The sequence below is a fragment of the Pongo abelii genome, chromosome 3 (assembly GCF_028885655.2).
Source record: "Pongo abelii isolate AG06213 chromosome 3, NHGRI_mPonAbe1-v2.0_pri, whole genome shotgun sequence".
In the NCBI taxonomy this organism is placed as follows: Eukaryota; Metazoa; Chordata; class Mammalia; order Primates; family Hominidae; genus Pongo; species Pongo abelii.
Window position 1 is genome coordinate 166,588,649 of NC_071988.2, and position 21,278 is coordinate 166,609,926.

The window sequence follows — 21,278 nt, forward strand, 5'->3', positions numbered from 1 at the left end:
GCCACAGGGTGAATCTGTACCACCTGAATCGCATGGACTAAGAACGAGGGAAAACTTCCTCCTGAGAGATACTAGCATACAGTGGAATATGTATAATGTACTTCATTGCCCTGCATACATTCCCTCAACCCTCCTTGTTCGATGCAAGCATGAGTATTTAATGCAAATAGTTGATATTTTCTACTTGAGAACTCTCTCTGTCTGTGGAGCAAGATAGACAGGCCTACAAGGGAGGTGGAGTCCACAGGTACAGCTTTCAACCGGTGACATGAAGTTGTTGAATACAACAACTGCTTCAACTCCTCAAGAGCAACAACTCTGAAGCATGTTCTAGACCCTCTCCCAGTGAAAGTAATCCCAGTGAGGGGACCAGTGCAACTGAGCCCCAGGTCTCCACAATGGCAACCTGCTTTTTAGCTCAAGTTTTCTGCTTCACTCCCCCACCGTCCTACCTCAGTTACCTGGAATCACCTCCGAAATAACGTATGGACATTGCAATATATGTCTGAGGGTCTGATTGTGTAGAAACTCAAATTAAGATAACATGAACATCATGGTTGGTGAATCCATACTGTTTTCTGTTCATTTCATGTGAAGAAAATTTGTAGGAAATGCTTTGGGTATCGTCTCTCTGTTTTCTTCATAAGAGTCAGTATATTTGTCTGGACACTTATTGGGTACTAAAAAAGTATTCTATTAGTTCATTTAAATCCAGAGAAAAAATTTATTTATCCAGAAAAATATAGCAAGGCATATGTAGATATATTAGTATGCTAGGGCTGCCACAACAAAGTACCACAGACTGGGTGACCGAAACAACAGAAATTTGTTATCTCATGGTGGAGGCTGGAAATCAGAGTTCAAGGTGTAAGCAGCGTTGATTTCTTCTGAGACCTTTCTCCTTGGCATGTAGATGGCCGTCTTCTTCCTGCGTCTTCACATGGTCTTCCCTCTGTATCTATGTAATAATCTCTTCTTATATGGATGCTAGTGTGGTTGTATTAGAGGCCATTCTAATGACCTCATTTTGACTTAATTACCTCTTTGAAGGCCCTGAAACCAAATACAGACACATTCTGAGGGACTGAGGGTTAAGATTTCAACATATAAATTTGGGTGACATACAATTCAACCCATAACAGTGGGTGTCTGTGTTTTGTGTCATTTCTGTCTTTAGAGGCAAAATGCTTTGTGAATAGATGATTTATTTGCCATCCTCCTCTCCACAGATTAGAACAATATGGACTACAGAATAGTGTGCTTTTTTTAAACTCAAGGTTCAGCATTGCTGAGTGGGCCGAGACACCTCTCCCAAAATAAATAAAGGGAAGAAATTTTGAAAACAAGGAAGAACTATAACAGAAAGAAATCTGTGAGCCTCCTGAGTAACATAACCAGGTTCTTGACAAATAGTCCTCCCACAGTACAAACAATGAAAGGCATTCTGATCTGATTTTGAGTCTCCACAAGAAACACCAGCCTTCAGCTCTGGTAGTCTTCACCTCATCACCACTGTAGATTTCATATGGCAGACTCACTTTGTATCTCAAGATTGCATTATGCATTCATTTCTCCATGACTTAAATAAGGACACTGGGGGGCCAGTGAACAATGCTAGGCTCTCTTAATTCTGCAGATGGATAGGGAAAATGATGATTGGCTCCAAATGATTAGAGAGTGTGATGATAGTATGATTTACGACCAGCAGTCCCAATGTGGTTATTATTTAGTGTTATGAATAAACTGAGAAAGATGTTCTCTTATGCCACATCACAAGCCAGTATCATCTGAACAGCTTGGTGATGTCATGACCCAAGAATCAAGGAAGTATTTCATTAAGGAGATGGGTGGAATGTGAAGACATGAATGCAGTGATTAAAGAGGCAATGAAAATTGCTTATTTCTGCCTAACAAATGACTTGTCAGCTACAGAAACCAGCTCCACTCAACTCTGCACCTTTTTGTATTTTGACACAAAGTTCCATCTTTCCTTACCACTGGAATTTTTGGCTCTTTTGGGCTTCCTTCCTACACATACTTCATGACTCAGAGAGCATGCTAAAATACAGATAGAGATTTCTTGGTTCAGGAAACCAAACCAAGTTCATTTGCTTCTTGATGCATGTCACCAGGCCATAGGGTCTTTTAAAGAAACTTTTTTAATACAACTTTCTCTAGGTTCCTGATCTTTCAGACCCATGGCAATCTGGGGCCTGTTTCCTATTCCCCACATGCACTTTCAGTTGTGGTCTTTTTCCAATCAATTTCCAGATGTTGTTGCTTATTCATTTTATTTTCAGCACATTTTATCCTTTCCTGAACGCCCACATAATCTTCTTCCATGCCACCCTTCCTTCCCATACCCACCCCAACGAGGCAAATTCCTAAACTCTGCTGCAATTACACCAAATTTATTTGGCTCTTTCATGCCCCAGCTGACTGTGTCCTGACTCTGAAGACGAAAGAGATGATTGGACTTCAGGAAGAGCCTTTTCAGAACGAACTCCCAGCTGATGGCCAGATGATGTTGAGGTCTGGGCTGCCCATTGTGTAAAGTCTCTGTAGGGAAACAAAAACATTCACTGGGGCCCTGAAGTACAAACCGCAGTTTGTTTTAGAATCATTTTTTTAATGTCTTTGTGCAAATGTCAAACCAGTAAGCCAGAAATGTTGTTTAAATTGTTATTGTACAATATAAAAATTGCAAAGAGGTCTTGCCTTTCTGTAGTACTTCACGCTTTTGGCAGTATTTGGAAATGAGCTCTTCCACAAAGGATTGATTTTTAAGACAATTGAAACATCTTTAAGATAACTGAAACATCTTTAACAATTGAAAATCTGTAACCATTTTTACATAAATCTTTCTAGTATGCATTACACTTTAGAGTGTGCTGATCATAAGCTAATGTTTTCTTAATGATTCAGAACCAACATTAAGAATACAAGCAGCCATGCCATAAGATCTATATTTGTCTGCTTTTCCTCACATCCAGGTTTCCCAGCCTTGGCATTATTGATATCTTGGGTCAGATAATCCTTTGTTGTGGGAGTATGGCCTGTACAATGTAGGATGTTTAGCAGCATCCCTGGTCTCTACCTACTAGGTGCCAGTAGCACCATCCCTTCAGTGGTGACAACCAATAACATTTTAAGGGTGAGAAGGTATACCATCACATGTTCTCAACATTGTACTGTAGGCCCTAGTCAGTGCAATAAGAAAGAAAAAGGAAAAGGAAAAGTATAACGATTGAAAAATACGAAAAAACACATTATCTTTATTTGCAAATAACATGACTATATACATGGAAAATTCAAAATAATCTGCAAACTGTTGTAATTAATAAAAGTGAATTTAAAGGGTAATTAGTAACAAAATTGACATAGAAAAACAAATTCTGTTTGGGAGGATGAAGCAGGGAGATCACCTGAGGTCAGGAGTTCAAGACCAGCCTGCCCAACAGGGTGAAACCCCATCACTACTAAAAACACAAAAAATTAGCCAGGCATGGTGGTGCACACCTGTAGTCCCAGCTACTAGGGAGGCTGAGGTAGCAGGATTGATTGAAACTGGGAGGCAGAGGTTGCAGTGAGCCAAGATCGCACCACTGCACTCCAGCCTGGGCAACAGAGTGAGACCCTATGTCTTTAAAAAAATAATAAATTGTGTTTCTGTGACTTTAAAAATATTGGAAAATAAAATTTAAAAAATACTAGATACATTTTCATTAAGAAAATCAAATAATTAGAAATGAATCTAATGAAAGATGCATATGAGCAAAAACTACAAAATATTAAAGAGAAATTACCTAAATAAATCAAGAGACACAACATGTACTCAAGATTACTAAGGTTTCTTGCCAGCAATGGTGGTTCACACCTATAATCTCAGCACTTTGGGAGACCAAAGTGGAAGAATTACTTGAGGCCAGAAGTTTGAGACCAGCCTGGGTAACACAGTGAGGCACCATCTCTACTGAGTGTGGTGGTGCCTGTCTGTAGTCCTAGCTAGTTGAGAGGCTGAGGCAGAAGGAAAAAAAAATTTTTTTCAATTATCTCAAAATTTATCTGTAGATTCAATGAAATCCAAAACCAAATCCCAGCAAAGATTTTTTTTTAATTGAAACATAAACATATGAAAATTAAAAGGACTTAGAAAGACAATCTTGGCCAAGCATGGTGGCTCACGCCTATAATCCCAGCACTTTGGGAAGCTGAGGCGGGCAGATCACCTGAGATCAGGAGTTTGAGACCAGCCTGACCAACATGGTGAAACCCCATATCTACTAAAAATGCAAAAATTAGCTGGGCGTGGTGGTGCACGTCTGTAATTCCAGCTACTTGGGAGGCTGAGACAGAAGAATCACCTAAACCCAGGAGGTGGAGGTTGCAGTGAGCCAAGATTGGGCCACTGCACTCCAACCTGGGTGACAGAGTGAGACTCCGTCTCAAAAAAAAAAAGAAAAAAAAACAATCTTGAAGTACAATAAATTTGTAGGAATAATACTGTGGGGTTGCAAGACCTATTATAAAGCTACAGTAATTAAGACAGTGTGATATTGGACCAATGGAATAGAAAAAAAGTATTATATTTATTTTTTTTGAACGTTTAGGTTTAGCAGTACATGTGCAGGTTTGTTATATGGGTAAATTGCCTGTCACAGGGGTTTGGTGTACAGATGATTTCATCACCCAGGTGATAAGCATGGTACCTGACAGGTAGTTGTGAGATCCTCACCCTCCTCTCACTCTCCACCCTCAAGTAGGCTCTGATACCTATTGTTCCCTTCTTTGTATCCATGTGTACTCAATGTTTAGCTCCTACTTATAAGTAAGAATATGTGGTATTTGGTTTTCTGTTCCTGTGTTAGTTTGCTTAGGATAATGGCTTCCAGCTCCTTCCATGCTGCTGCAAAAGACATAATCTCATTCTTTTTATGGCTGCATAGTATTCCATGGTGTATATGTACCACATTTTCTTTATCCAATCTACCATTGATGGCCGTTTAGGTTGATTTCATGTCTTTGCTATTGTGAATAGTGCTACAATGAACGTACACATATATGTGTCTTTGTGGCAGAACAATTTATATTCCTTTTAGTATACATCCAATAATGAAATTGCTGAATTGAATAGTTCTTTTTTAAGTTCTTTGAGAAATCACCAGACTGCTTTCCACAGTGGCTGAACAAATTTACATCCCCACCAGCAGTGTGTAAGCATTCCCTTTTTCCCACAATCTCACCACTATTTGTGAGTTTTTGACTTTTTAATGATAATCATTCTGATTGGTGTGAGATGGTATCTCATTGTGGTTTTGACTTGTATTTCTCTAATGATTAGTGATGTTGAACATTTCTTCATATGCTTGTTGGCTGCATGTATGTCTTCTTTTGAAAAGTGTTTGTTTATGTCCTTTGTCCACTTTTTAATGGGGTTGTATGTTTTCTGTTGGTTAATTTGTTCTTTATAAAAGTTCTTTATAGATTCTGGATATTAAACCTTTGTCAGGTGAGTATCATATTTAGATGCATTCTTATACTGTCGAATGATTGAAAGAAAAGTTGCTACTAAAATTCTGTGGGGAGAAAAGATGGTAATTTTAGTAAATGATGCTATAACAATTGGATTTCTATATGGAAAAAATGAATCTTGATGCCTACATCATCCCATACATAAAAATTTAATTTGAGTTTATCATACACATAAATATAAATGGTAAAACCATAAAAAATCTTTTGAAAAAGTATAGGAGAATATCTTCATTGCTAATGCAAAAAGTACTAAATGTAAATTTAAAAATGTTAAATTAGATTAATTAATCTTAAGAATTTCTCTTCATCACCGTAAGATATATTAAGAGAGTCAAAAAACAGGCCACAGAGTGGGAGAAGATACTGACAACACTATATTCAACAAAGGAATATGTACAGAATATATTTTTAAAACACAATTTTAAGTTGGATAAAAGACATGCCCAGAATTGTTACGAAAGAAGATATACAAATGGCCAATAAATATATGAGAAGGAATGCAAAATCATCACTCCTCAAGGATAACAAATTTAAACCACAGATACCATCACACACCCAGCAGAATGGCTAAAATTGAAATGGTTGGCAATATCAAGTGTTAACAAGAATGTGAAGCAATGGGATTGCTGGTGAAAGTGTAAATTGGTACAACCTGTTTGGAAAACTATTTGGCAGTACCTCATAAAGCTAAATATCTACCCACTTCATTGCCCAGCAATTACACTTCTAAGTACATATTTAGGAGAAATAAATACATATTTACTTTAAAAAGACATAAGAACATGAACAAGAATGATCACACCCATTTTATTCATGATAACAAAAGACTAGAAATAACTGTACATCAAAAAGATCATGAATAAATAACAGTGTAAAAATTTATAGTGTATTGCTGTATGGGGAATACTCACACAGCAATAAAAAAGAGTAAACTACTGCAGTGGTAAACATTTAACGACTGCCTCTCCAGCGAGGGAAAAAGTCCTGATTGGTAGCATTTCCTGATCTTTGTGGCATAAATACTCCCGCCATGGCCATTTTCAAGTTCCCAACATGAAGTCACAGAATGCAGCATTGCAAAGAAATGTGCACAACTGCAAGCTGTGTGAGCCAGCTTCAGCACACTGCTGCATTACTAATACATGCAACAATATTGAGGAATCTCTCACACCCTATGCGAGCAAAATAAGTCAGAAAGTAAAGAGTGTCCAAATATTGCTTTTATATTAATTAGAAAAATAAGAAAAAATATTTGATGATGATGGAAGTCAGAAAAGAGGTTACTATGGAGAATTGGTCTTGACAGGAAAGCAGGACAAAAAACCTTTCTAGGATACTAGAAATATTTTATATCTAACTTTACTCAGTGATTACACACAATATATATCTCATATCTCAATAGATTTACATAAAAATTCATCATGCTAAATGACGAGTTAATGGGTGCAGCACACCAACATGGCACATGCATACATATGTAACAAACCTGCACGTTGTGCACATGTACCCTAAAACTTAAAGTATAATAATAATAAAAGAAAAGAAAAAGTAAAAAAAATAAAATAAAATAAATTCATCAAGCTGTAAACATAAAATTAGTGTGCTTTATATGCTTTACCGTATATATGTAATATATGAATTTTTAAATTTTCAAATAGGATAATGTTGAGTAAATGTAGCTAATTAAACACACTTTTTTTGGTTCATTTTGAAATCTGATTAAAGGAACAGAACTTTTTGAAGGCAAAGACCCATCAGAATGCGGCAAATAGTAGAGGAGACTACAAAATATTTGAAGCTAGAAAAACACTGGACAAGAGAAAATTACTAGTCTGAGAAAACTAAATGCTAAGTTACCAGTGCAGAAGGCCAATACCAACATAGTTTACACCACAGACTCTCCAGGAAATTCAGAAATCAATGCAGAAGTTATCATTAAAAACAAAAGCAGAGAAATGGTGCTAAAACAAGGAAAGCTGGTTGACAGCTTCCAGATGCAAAAAAAACAAGTCAAATATTAAAATTCAGGAATTAGAATGCCCTCTGAGTTTTCATAAGCAACACTGGAATCTGGAAGACAATAAAAAAAATTTTCTCAAAATTATTAAGATTTACAACCTGGACATATTTATCCAAAGAAGTTATCAATCAAGTGTGAAGATAGAATAAAGAATATTTTAGACACGCAAGAACTCGTAAATTTTTCTCTCACAAATCCTTTCTCTGGAAGTTATTAGAGATTATATTCTACCAAACTGAAAGAGTAAACTCAGATGGAGGATTCTGGCAACAGGAAATCCAGAGTCAAAGGGTATCCTAAACCGATGGTAGCAGTGATCCTAGAATGATCTCTCTTAATAGTAATATGGAGTAACCTGCCCTTATTAGAAACTGTAAAAGGCTTAGAGAAATTTCTTCAAAAGGATGAAGTTGATAGAGTACCTAATACGTCTCAACATCTGAAGATGTTCACTTAGCAGTTTTGAAGCCGGTCATGTTATTCCTAGAGAGTCAAGTAAATGACATCCTCTGCCCCTTCCCTGCCCAAAAGAAAGATATTAACTTCAGGGAACATGAATATTTGTCATAGGTTGCTTCATAGCATTTTTAAAAATTATAATAACAAAAGCAATAAATAACTATAAAACTCTACTGAGAAATTATATTGAAGATAGAAAGTGTGTGCATATGTATTTGGCATAGGGAGAGAAAAGATAATCAAACCCTCATCCTCCATGAAGGAAGTTGAACAGATAATGCCTAAACTGAGAATCGAGAAGTAGCAATACAGCATGCTATCCAGATATATAAAAATTGAATGAAAGAAATAGCTAAAAAAATTAGTTTTTGTGAATAGTAGGAATGTGAGACTGGAGGCAGGATCCAGCTATTATTTTCCTATAACAAGCTGTGGAGAATCATTTAATTCTTTATACTAAATAAATGTATAATTTTGATATACATGGTTTTTAAAAAGTAGAAAAGTTTGAAAAAGTAATGTTCAGATGAAGACTATAAGAGGCAGATATTGGCCGGGTGCAGTGGCTCATGCCTGTATTCCCAGCACTTTGGGAGGCCGGGGCAGGCAAATCACCTGAGGTCAAGCGTTCAAGACCAGCCTGGCCAACATGGTCAAACCCCGTCTCTACAAAATACAAAAATTAGTCAGGCATGATGGCAGGTGCCTGTAATCCCAGCTACTCGGGAGGCTGAGGCAGGAGAATTGCTTGAAACTGGGAGGCAGAGGTTGTAGCAAGCTGAGATCATGCCATTGCACTCCAGCCTGGGCAACAGAGAGAAACTCCATCTCAAAAAAAAATAAAATAAAATAAAAAAGAAGCAGATATTTAAAAATTAGAGATCTTGGAAATTAAATATATAATTATTGACTTTTTTAAAAAACTCTATAAATGCCCACACATAGACAACTGGCTTTCAACAAAGGCATAAAGGTGATTGAGTGGACAAAAGACAGGTCTTCTGACAAATGATGGTGGGCCAAGTCAACATTCATATTTACAAAAATTGAATTTTTGATCTATACTTTTCACCATATGCAAAAATTAAGTCAGTCATGATGGATCACAGACCTAAAGGTAAAACCTAAAAGAAAGACAGTCTACACGACTTTGGATCAGATAAATATTTTGTATATATGACAGTCCAAGCACAATTCATAAATAAATAAATTGATAAATTGGGTTTCATCACAATTTAAAATTTCTACCCTCTGAATAACACTGTGAAGAGTATGAAAAAAACAAGCCAGAGGCTAGAAGAAAATATTTACAAAACATATGACTAAGAAGGTACTTGAATCCAGAATATATGAAGAACTCCCAAAACTCAATTATAGGAAAACAAATGACACAACAATAAAAAAGGGGTAAAATATTTGAACAAACAACCCAAAAAATACAGGTGGCAAATAAGTACATTTTTAAATGCTCAGTATCTCTAGTCATCAGGGAAATGTAAATTTAAACTACAATAGCATCCCCCTATACACTTATTTAAAGGGTTAAAATTTAAAAGATTGACCTCACCAAGTGTTGGCATGGATGTGGAGAAATGGGAAATCTCATAAACTCCTGGAGAAAATGTAAAATAGTACAACCACTTTGGAAAACAGTTTAGCAGCTCTCTTAAACAGTTAAATACACGTCTGTCAAATGATCTAGACATTCCACTTCTATGTATTTATTTAAGAGAAAGGAAAGTATATGTCCATAGAAAGACTTGTGCAGGAATGTCCATGGCAACTTATTTATTTATTCATTTATTAAGACAGAGTCTCGCTCTGTTGTCCAGGCTGGAGTGCAATGGTGTGATCTTGGCTCACTGCAATCTCTGCCTCCTGGGCTCAGGTGATCACCCTGCTTCAGCCTCCCAAGTAGCTGGGACTACAGGTGAAAGCCACCATGCCTGACTAATTTTTGTATTTTTTGTAGAGCCAGGGTTTTGCCATGATGCCCAGGCTGGTCTCAAACTCTTGGGCTCAAGCAATCTGCCTTCCTCCACCTCCCAAAGTGCTGGGACTACAGGTGTGAGCTGAGTTGAGGCTCAGCCTCAACTTTATTTTTAACGACCAAAAACTAGGACCAACCCCAATGTCCATCAACAGGTGAATATATACACAAACTATGATGTATCTGTACAACAAAAGATATTCAGCAATAAAAAGGAATGAACTATTGATACAAACTACAACATGAATGAACCTCAAAATAATTATGCTGAGAGAAAGAAGCTAGACAAAAAGAAGCACTTGCTGTATAATTCTACTTACATAAATTTCTAGAAAAGTAAAGCAAATATAAAATGACAACCAGCATGGTGGCTTATGTAGTAGCCCCCAGCTACTCAGGGGGCTGAAGCAGAAGGATCACTTGAGGCCAGGATGTCAAGACAAGCCTGAGCAACACCGTGAGACTTCAGCTCTAAAACAAATAAAAAATAAAATCATAATCATTTTTAAATGGACAAAAAGCAGATCAGTGGTTGCCAGGGGATATGAGGTGGAGAGAACAATAGGAAGAAATTCCAAAAGGCACAAGATTTCTCTTAATAGATATGTTCATTATCTTGACTGTGGTGATAGTTTCACAGATGCATATACATTTGCCAAAATGTATCAAATTATCCATTTTAAATAGGTACAACATTAAATTATTGTATGTTAATTATACTCCAGCAATGCTATTTTTAAAATATCAAGGCCATAAGAGACAAAGAAAGACTGAAGAATGGTCATAGTTTGGAGGACAATAAGGAGACATGACAACTAAATGGAATGTGAGATCTTGGACCAAATAAAGTCTGTATTTTAGTTTAATAGGGTTGTACCAGCACTAATTTATTAGTTTATAATTGTATTATATTTTGTACCAGTGCTAATTTCTTAGTTTATAATTGTATTATACTATGTAAGATGTTAACATTAAGAAAAGTTGGTGAAAGTGAGTGGGAACCATTTTCAAAACACTATACACCTTTAATTATTTCAAAATAAAATATATTTTCTAAAAAATCTATAGAAGGGATAACTCCCAATAGGACAAAGTTAAAGAACAATCAGATTAGAAAGTATAACTGTCAGATGAGTAGGCTGCGAAAATTTTCTCCCATTTTGTAGGTTGCCTGTTCACTCTGATGGTAGTTTCTTTTGCTGTGCAGAAGCTCTTTAGTTTAATTAGATCCCATTTGTCTATTTTGGCTTTTGTTGCCATTGCTTTTGGTGTTTTAGACATGAAGTCCTTGCCCATGCCTATGTCCTGAATGGTAATGCCTAGGTTTTCTTCTAGGGTTTTTATGGTTTTAGGTCTAATATGTAAGTCTTTAATCCATCTTGAATTGATTTTTGTATAAGGTGCAAGGAAGGGATCCAGTTTCAGCTTTCTACATATGGCTAGCCAGTTTTCCCAGCACCGTTTATTAAATAGGGAATCCTTTCCCCATTACTTGTTTTTCTCAGGTTTGTCAAAGATCGGATAGTTGTAGATATGTGGCATTATTTCTGAGGGCTCTGTTCTGTTCCATTGATCTATATCTCTGTTTTGGTACCAGTACCATGCTGTTTTGGTTACTGTAGCCTTGTAGTATAGTTTGAAGTCAGGTAGTGTGACACCTCCAGCTTTGTTCTTTTGGCTTAGGATTGACTTGGCAATGCGGGCTCTTTTTTGGTTCCATATGAACTTTAAAGTAGTTTTTTCCAATTCTGTGAAGAAAGTCATTGGTAGCTTGATGAGGATGGCATTGAATCTGTAAATTACCTTGGGCAGTATGGCCATTTTCATGATATTGATTCTTCCTACTCATGAGCATGGAATGTTCTTCCATTTGTTTGTATCCTCTTTTATTTCCTTGAGCAGTGGTTTGTAGTTCTCCTTGAAGAGGTCCTTCACATCCCTTGTAAGTTGGATTCCTAGGTATTTTATTCTCTTTGAAGCAATTGTGAATGGGAGTTCACTCATGATTTGGCTCTCTGTTTGTCTGTTGTTGGTGTATAAGAATGCTTGTGATTTTTGTACATTGATTTTGTATGCTGAGACTTTGCTGAAGTTGCTTATCAGCTTAAGGAGGGCTAATATCCAGAATCTACAATGAACTCAAACAAATTTACAAGAAAAAAACAAATAACCCCATCAAAAAGTGGGCGAAGGACATGAACAGACACTTCTCAGAAGAAGACATTTATGCAGCCAAAAAACACACGAAAAAATGCTCACCATCACTGGCTATCAGAGAAATGCAAATCAAAACCACAATGAGATACCATCTCACACCAGTTAGAATGGCGATCATTAAAAAGTCAGGAAACAACAGGTGCTGGAGAGGATGTGGAGAAATAGGAACACTTTGACACTGTTGGTGGGACTGTAAACTAGTTCAACCCTTGTGGAAGTCAGTGTGGCGATTCCTCAGGGATCTAGAACTAGAAATACCATTTGACCCAGCCATCCCATTACTGGGTAAATACCCAAAGGACTATAAATCATGCTGCTATAAAGACACATGCACACATATGTTTATTACGGCATTATTCACAATAGCAAAGACTTGGAACCAACCCAAATGTCCAACAATGATAGACTGGATTAAGAAAATGTGGCACATATACACCATGGAATACTATGCAGCCATAAAAAATGATGAGTTCATGTCCTTTGTAGGGACATGGATGAAATTGGAAATCATCATTCTCAGTAAACTATCGCAAGAACAAAAAACCAAACACCGCATATTCTCACTCATAGGTGGGAATTGAACAATGAGAACACATGGACACAGGAAGGGGAACATCACACTCTGGGGACTGTTGTGGGGTGAGGGGAGGGGGGAGGGATAGCATTAGGAGATATACCTAATGCTAAATGACGAGTTAATGGGTACAGCATACCAACATGGCACATGTATACATATGTAACTAACCTGCACATTGGGCACATGTACCCTAAAACTTAAAGTATAATAATAATAAATAAATAAATAAATAAATAAAATACAATAAAATAAAAAAAGAAAGTATAACAGAGGAATTCTAGCAAATGGAAAAATATATTTTGAATACAAAATTTGAATGACATGGAGAATAGATGCAGAAGTATTAACATTAGTAGTACAATCAAAAGTCTATAGAAACTGTATGAGAAGCAAGAACTTAAGTAACAACAGCAAAAAAAAAATTCCCAGAACTTAAGGTTAGCATGAGTCTTCAAATAGAAAAAGCCATCATATTGCTAAACAGGAAAAAATGCTTTTAAAAGCTATACTTTGAGTCCTGGCACCAAAATTTTAGAACATCAAAAATAAATAGTAAATCTTAAAAGCTACCAGAAAGACAGATGACCTGGTAAGGAAGGAGAATCAAATTTACGTTAGATATCCCAAAAGTAATATTGGTAACTATACAACGAATGGAGTGATATCTTTAAAGATTTAAATGGAAATAACTTGAAACATAAAGTTGTCTATCCAGACAAACTATCATTCAACAGTAAGAAAAATGTAAAAATATAATCAGATATATAAAAATCCTAATGTATACCAGCTCTAATGTTGCACAACTCCAAGTACATGTACATGGTTTTCCCTGGAGTGGTGCAGTGCACAGCCTGTGTAGTGTGTACAGTAAACCTAATCCATAGATCCTTCTTGAAAGAATTAAATTCAAGGGCAATCACTAGAAGAATAGGATATATTTCAAACAAATATAATAAAAATATGGAACAAAGAAAATTTTATTGCTGAAAAAGAAGGGAAGACTAAGACATGTATGAATAAAAAGTATGGTAATAGAAAACAAAAATATCATAAAAAGGTTATGAGAATTACCCTCCCACTGTAAATAACCACAAAACTGAACAAAATATGAAACAATGCTTCTAAGATATTCAACAATAGGCAACATAGTCTTGTGACACTTGAGAAGCAGGAAGCAAAGAAGATGAAACCTATAATTTTTCTGGCTTTCTGCCAGGTGGTAGTTTTACACAGCTCAAGAAGGGGATTATACATTCTCTTTATTTTCTCCTGAGGTGAGAAGAGATTGGAATTCAGGGAGGTGAAAATGACTAGAATTTATGTAGCAGAATTCCAGAGATGGGGAAACTGTAAAACAACAGCTCTACATTCTACAAAGGAATCTTCTGGAGTGTTTGGAAGAGTATACTAACTTACACATCCATGAAATAAAACTCCTTGAGACTGAAAGCAGGAAATCAGTAGGCTGAACTATTCCCAGAATGAGTCTAGGAATAGTTCACAAATCAGAGTACAGAAACTTCATAATATGTAGAACATTTGGAAGAGACCTCGGAAAGGTTAGACGTCAGTAGTGGGGCTAACCTAGGACTAAAGACTGCTCTAAATCCACTTGAGCAAAATTTAAAAGAATCAGAAGGGCTTGGCAAAACAAACTACAACACTCTTTAAAGGAATAAAATGAAATCAGGTACTCAACAATATAAAATTTACTGTGTGGAATCTAATTTAAAAATGAGAAAGCATGCAAAGAAGCTGTTAGGAACTGAAAGTTTATGCCTCCCCCAAATTCACATGTTGAAACCCACTTATGTGATGGTATTAGGAGATGGGGTCTTTGGGAGGTAATTAGGTTTAGCAGAGGTCATGAGAGTAGAGTCTTCATGATGAGATCAGTGTCCTTGTAAGAAGAGAAACAGACCAGTGCTCACTCACTCTCTCCACCATGTGAAGATACAGCAAGAAGGCAGCCATCTGTAAACCAGAAAGACACCATGCACCTTAATCCTGAACTTTACAGCAATAAATGTTTGTTATTTAAGCCACCCAGTCTATGAGGTATTTTGTTATAGCAACCTGAGCACACTACAAAACAAACAGAAAAATGTTACATATAAGCAAAAGAAAAATCAATAGATAGAAAAACAAATGATGCAGATGATGAAATTGTCAAAGACTTTAAATCAAAGTGTATTAATATTATACTGAAAATTTTAAAGAAAAATATCAACACAATGAGAATGAGAGATAAAAATGATACAAGTGGAACTTTCAGAGATGAAAAAAAAAATACACAGGATAGGATTAACAGAAGAAAAGATTAGTGAACACAAAGCTATAGCAAGAGAAACTATCCAAAATAATACACAAAAGAGATAATTTTTGAAACAATGAATAAGGCCCTAGTGACTGGTGGGACATTATCAAGCACACTAGCATACACATAATCATACTCTCAGTAGGAGGGAATGTAAGGGCATGGAAATACAGAAAAAATATTTGAATAACTGCTGGATGAAAACTTTCCAAATTTGATCAAAATTATAAACACGAAAGTCCAAGAAGTTTAACAAATCTCAAGCAAAATAACACAAAGATTATTCCTACCAAAGCACATTATAACAATGTTCGAAAACAGTGACAAAATCTTAAAGCCATAAAAAGAGACATATTACATACAAAAGTACAATGATAGAGGTTGTATCATTTCTGATAAGGCACTTTTTGTCAGAAACTATACAAACTAGAAAACTGAAAAAAAAACAATCTAAAATTCTACACCCAGTAAAATATGTTACAAAATGAAGGCAAAATAGAAACTTTTCAGGCAAACAACGGCTTAGGAAATATATCACCAGCAGAACTGCACTAGAAGAAAAGACGTTCTTCAAACGGAAAGAAAGTGGTACCTAATAAAAATTTGGAACTACCCAATGGAGTAATTAGCATCAGAAATGGTAAATATGCAGGTAAATATGAAAGAAATTTTTACTGAGATTTAATTAAAAGATCATTGACTTTAAACAGGCACAGTGGCTCACGCCTGTAATCCCTGCATTTTGGAAAGCCGAGGTGGGTGGATTGCTTGAGGTCAGGAGTTCAAGACCAACCTGACCAATATGGTAAAACCCCATCTCTACTAAAAATACAAAACTTGCCAGGAGTGGTGCTGCATTCCTGTAATCCCAGCTACTTGGGAGGCTGAGGCAGGAGAATCACTTGAACCCAGGAGGCAGATGTTTCAATGAACTAAGATCACGCCATTGCACTCCAGCCTGGGCAACAAGAGTGAAACTTCATTTCAAAAAAAAAAAAAAAAAAAAAAACTATTGACTTATTACAGCAAAATAATAACATGAGCTAGACACTATTATCTCCATCTTATAGATGAAAAACTGAAGCACACCTTGGTTAAGTAGCTTTCCCAAGGCCACACAAAGTGATAGAGCTTCTATTTGAACCTAGATGGTCTGAACATTTGGCCCCTACATTATAACATGATACAATAAAAAAAAATTATTTTTTCTCTACAGACAGGGTCTCTCTGTCACCTAGGCTGGAGTACAGTAGTATAATCATAGCTCACTGCAACCTTGAACTCGTGGGCTCAAGCAATCCTCTTGCATCAGTCTCCCTCTTGCATTTGTAGCAGGGACTACAGGTGCACACCACCATAGCTGGCTAATTTTTTTTTTAGTTTTTGTAGAGACAGGGTCTTGCTATGTTTCCCAGGCTGGTCTTGAACTCTGAGTGATCTTCCCATCTCAGCCTCCCAAAGTGTTGGGCTTATAGGTGTGAGCCACCATGACTGGCAAAACATCAAATATTTATAAAATGAAATATTATAGACCCAATTAAATAAGTATGAACTTTATGTATTAAAATAGATGGATCTCAAAATATTGTTAGGCAAAATTAGCAAGTTATACAAAGATACATATAATATGAAACCATTTATAAGAAAAACAAAGGCAAACATAAAAATAACATTGTGAATTTCACAAGGGCATATATATCTATGAAAAATATTTTTCAAAATATGAAAATCTTCATGCCAAATACAATAATAGTCATTAGGAGAAGGAAAAAGACCTGAATTTGAGTGTTGATCAAAGAAAACTTTAGTTTTATCTGTAATGTCTTAATTTTTAAAAAGTAGAATATATTCATATAATACAGTTATCAAGCTAAAAGTGTGTTATTGATTCTACTGGACCAGTAATATCAATTATATTAATAATAATCAGTGTCAGTAGTATTAATGACAGTATCAACAGTATCAATGACAGTGTCAGCAGCATCAATAACAAACTCTTAGCTTGATAGCCCCAAAAGTGGATGATTTAATCTAAGTACACAAAGTCATGTGCAAATAATGAGAGTTTTATGCATGTTTCTTAGAGGAGCATTTTAAAAGAGAGCACTATTTTTATGAATAAACCTAAAACACAGAAGAGGTTATTGTAACTAGCATTTATATATCACTTCAGAGATAATTATCAATTTGTGAATATATTCTATCACTTTTCCAGATTTATTGCGATATAACTGACAAATAAAAATTGTGTCTATTATAAAGTAAATTGATGTTTTGATATATGTATGCATTGAGAAATGATTACCACAATCAAGCTAATATATTCATCAACTCACAGTTATGTGTGGGTGAAGAACATTTAAGATCTACTCTCTTAGCAATTTTCCAGTATATTATACATTATTATTAACTATACTTATCATGCTATACAATAGATCTCCAGAGTTTATCCTATAAAACTAAAACTTTTAAAATTTAACCATATCTCCCTATCCCCGCTCCCACCCAGCCCAGTAACCACCATTCTACTCTCTGCTTCCATGAGTTTGACCTTTTTAGATTCCACCTATAAATGAGATAATGTATCATTTGTTCCTTCATGCCTGGCTGACTTCACTTAACCTAATGTCCTTCAGGTTCATTTGTGTTGCTGCAAATGACAGAATTTCCTTCTTTTTTGAGACTGAATAGTATTTCATTTTGTATATATACTGCATTTTCTTTATCAATTAATCTGTTGATTCTATATCATGGCTATTGTGAATAAGGCTGCAATGAACATGAGACTGTGGTTATCTCTTCAACATACTGATTTTATTTCCTTTGGATGCATACCCAGAAGTAAGATTGCTGGATTTTATGATAGCCCTATTTTAAATTTTTTGAGGAACCGCCATACTGTTTTCCATTGTGGCTCCAATAATTTATATTCCTACCCTCAGTGCACACAGATTCCCTTTTCTCTACATTACCACTTGTTGTCTAGCCTTTTTGACAATAGCCATCCTAAGATGTCTGAGGTGATATCTCATTGTGGTTTCAATTTGCATTTCCCTGCTGATGAGCATTTTTTTTATATCTGTTGTCCATTTGTATGTCTTCTTTTGAGAAATGTCTATTCAGGCTCTACACCCATTTTAAATTGGATTATTTGCTTTCTTGCTATTGCATTCTTTAAGATCCTCATATATTTTGAATATTAACCCTTTTTCAGATGTACAGTTTTTAAATATTTTCTTTCATTTTGTAGATTGTAGCTTCACTCTTGTTTGATGTGTGTGTGTGTGTGCATATGCATGTCTATTTGTCTGTTTGTTGTGCTGTGCAAAACTTTTTTAGTATGATGGAATTCCATTCTTCTATTTTTGATTTTGTGTCCTGTGCTTTTGGGGTCATATTCAGAAAGCTATTGCTAAGATCAGTTTCAAGAAGCTTTTCCCACAAAACTGTTAAAAAGTTAACTATAGCTAGAGAGGTCCATTCCAATATGGCCGAATAGGAACAGCTCCAGTCTGCAGCTCCCAGCGTGATCGATGCAGAAGATGGTGATTTCTGCATTTCCAACTGAGGTACCTGGTTCATCTCACTGTGACTGGTTGGACAGTGGGTGCAGCCCAAGGAGGGTGAGCCAAAGCAGGGTGGGGCATCACCTCACCCAGAAAGTGCAAGGGGTCAGGGGATTTCCCTTTCCTAGCCAAGGGAAGCTGTGACAGACTGTACCTGGAAAGTCGGGACACTCCCACCCAAATACTGCACTTTTCCAATGGTCTTAGCAAATGGCACACCAGGAGATTATATGCTGCACTTGGCTCGGTGGGTCCCATGCCCATGGAGCCTTGCTCACTGCTAGTGCAGCAGTCTGAGAATGACCTGTAAGACAGCAGCCTGGCAGGGGGAAGGGCATTCACCATTGCTGAGGCTTGAGTAGGTAAACAAAGCAGCCAGGAAGCTCGAACTGGGTGGAGACCACTGCAGCTCTGCAAGGCCTGCTGCCTCTGTAAACCCCACCTCTGGGGGCAGGGCATAGCTGAACAAAAGGCAGCAGAAACTTCTGCAGACTTAAACATCCCTGTCTGACAGCTCTGAAGAGAGCAGTGGTTCTCCTAACATGGTGTTTGAGCTCTGAGAATGAAAAGACTGCCTCCTTAAGTGGGTCCCTGCCTCCTGTGTAGCCTAACTGGGAGACCCCACCCAGTAGAGGCCGACTGACACCTCATACAGGTGGGTACCCCTCTGGGACGAAGCTTCCAGAGGAAGGATCAGGCAGCAATATTTGCTGTTCTGCAATATTTGCTGTTCTGCAGCCTCTGCTGGTGATACCCAGGCAAAGAGGGTCTGGAGTGGACCTCTAGCAAACTCCAACAGACCTGCAGCTAAGGGACCTGACTCTTAGAAGGAAAACTAACAAACACAAAAGAATAGCATCAACATCAACAAAAAGGACATCCACACCAAAACCCCATCTGTAGGTCACCAGGATCAAAGACCAAAGGTAGATAAAACCACAAAGATGGGGAGAAACCAGAGCAGAAAAGCTGAAAATTCTAAAAACCAGAGTGCTTCTTCTCTTCCAAAGGATCACAGCTCTTCGCCAGCAATGGAACAAAGATGGATGAAGAATGACTTTGACAAGCTGACAGAAGTAGACTTCAGAAGCTCAGTAATAACAAACTTCTCCAAGCTAAAGGAGGGTCTTCGAACCCATTGCAAGAAAGCTAAAAACCTTGAAAAAAGGTTTGGATGAATGGTCAACTAGAATAAACAGTGTAGAGAAGACCTTAAATGACCTGATGGAGCTGAAAACCATGACACGAGAACTTCGTGACACATGCACAACCTTCAATAGCTGATTAGATCAAGTGGAAAAAAAGGGTACCAGTGATTGAAGATCAAATTAATGAAATAAAGCAAGAAAACAAGATTAGAGAAAAAAGAGTCAAAAGAAAGAAACAAAGCCTCCAAGAAATATGGGACTATGTGAAAAGGCCAAATATACATCTGATTTGTGTACCTGAAAGTGACGGGGAGAATGGAACCAAGTTGGAAAACACTCTTCAGGATATTATCCAGGAGAACTTCCCCAGTCTAGCACGGTAGGCCAACCTCCAAATTCAGGAGATACAGAGAACACCACAAAGATATTCCTCAAGAATAGCAACCCCAAGACACATAATTGTCAGATTCTCCAAGGCTGAAATAAGGAAAAAATGTTAATGGCAGCCAGAGAGAAAAGTTGGGTTACCCACAAAGGGAAGCCCATCAGACTAACAGAGGATCTCTCAGCAGAAACTCTACAAGCCAGAAGAGAGTGGGGGCCAATATTCAACATTCTTAAAGAAAAGAATTTTCGACCCAGAATTTCATGTCCAGCAAAACTAAGCTTCATAAGTGAAGGAGAAATAAAATCCTTTACAGACAAGCAAATGCTGAGAGATTCTGTTACCACCAAGCCTGCCTTACAGGAGCTCCTGAAGTAAGCACTAAACACGGAAAGGAACAACCGGTACCAGCCATTGCAAAAACATGCCAAATTGTAAAGACCATCGATGCTAGGAAGAAACTTCATCAACTAACGGGCAAAAGAACCAGCTAACATCATAATGACAGGATCAATTCACACATAACAATATTAACCTTAAATGTAAATGGCCTAAATGCTCCAATTAAAAGACACAGACTGGCAAATTGTATAAAGAATCAAGACCCATCAGCATGCTGTGTTCAGGAGACCCATCTCACGTGCAGAGACACACATATGCTCAAAATAAAGGGATGGAGGAAGATCTACCAAGCAGATGGAAAACAAAAAAAAAAGCAGGGGTTGCAATTCTAGTCTCTGATAAAACAGACTTTAAACCAACAAAGATCAAGAGCGACAAAGAAGGCCATTACATAATGGTAAAGGGATCAATTCAACAAGAAGAGCCTCAGAGACCTACAAAGAGACTTAGACTCCCACACAATAATAATGGGAGTCTTTAACACCCCACTGTCAATATTAGACAAATCTATGAGACAGAAGATTAACAAGGATATCCAGGACTTGAACTCAGCTCTGCACGAAGCAGACCTGATAGACATCTACAGAACTCTCCACCTCAAATCAACAGAATATACATTCTTCTCAGCACCACATGCACTTATTCCAAAATAGACCACATAATTG

The 21,278-nt window shown here is 36.9% G+C and overlaps 1 long non-coding RNA gene across 1 annotated transcript in view; it reads right to left on the bottom strand.

Moving 5' to 3' along the window:
- Positions 1 to 1,944: 1,944 nt before the first annotated feature.
- Positions 1,945 to 21,278, bottom strand: part of LOC129059093 (uncharacterized) — a 35,565-nt gene continuing 16,231 nt past the window's right edge. The window contains exon 3 of the long non-coding RNA XR_008524789.1: positions 1,945 to 2,559. This is a non-coding gene — a long non-coding RNA (uncharacterized LOC129059093). The remainder of the gene's footprint in view (positions 2,560 to 21,278) is intronic.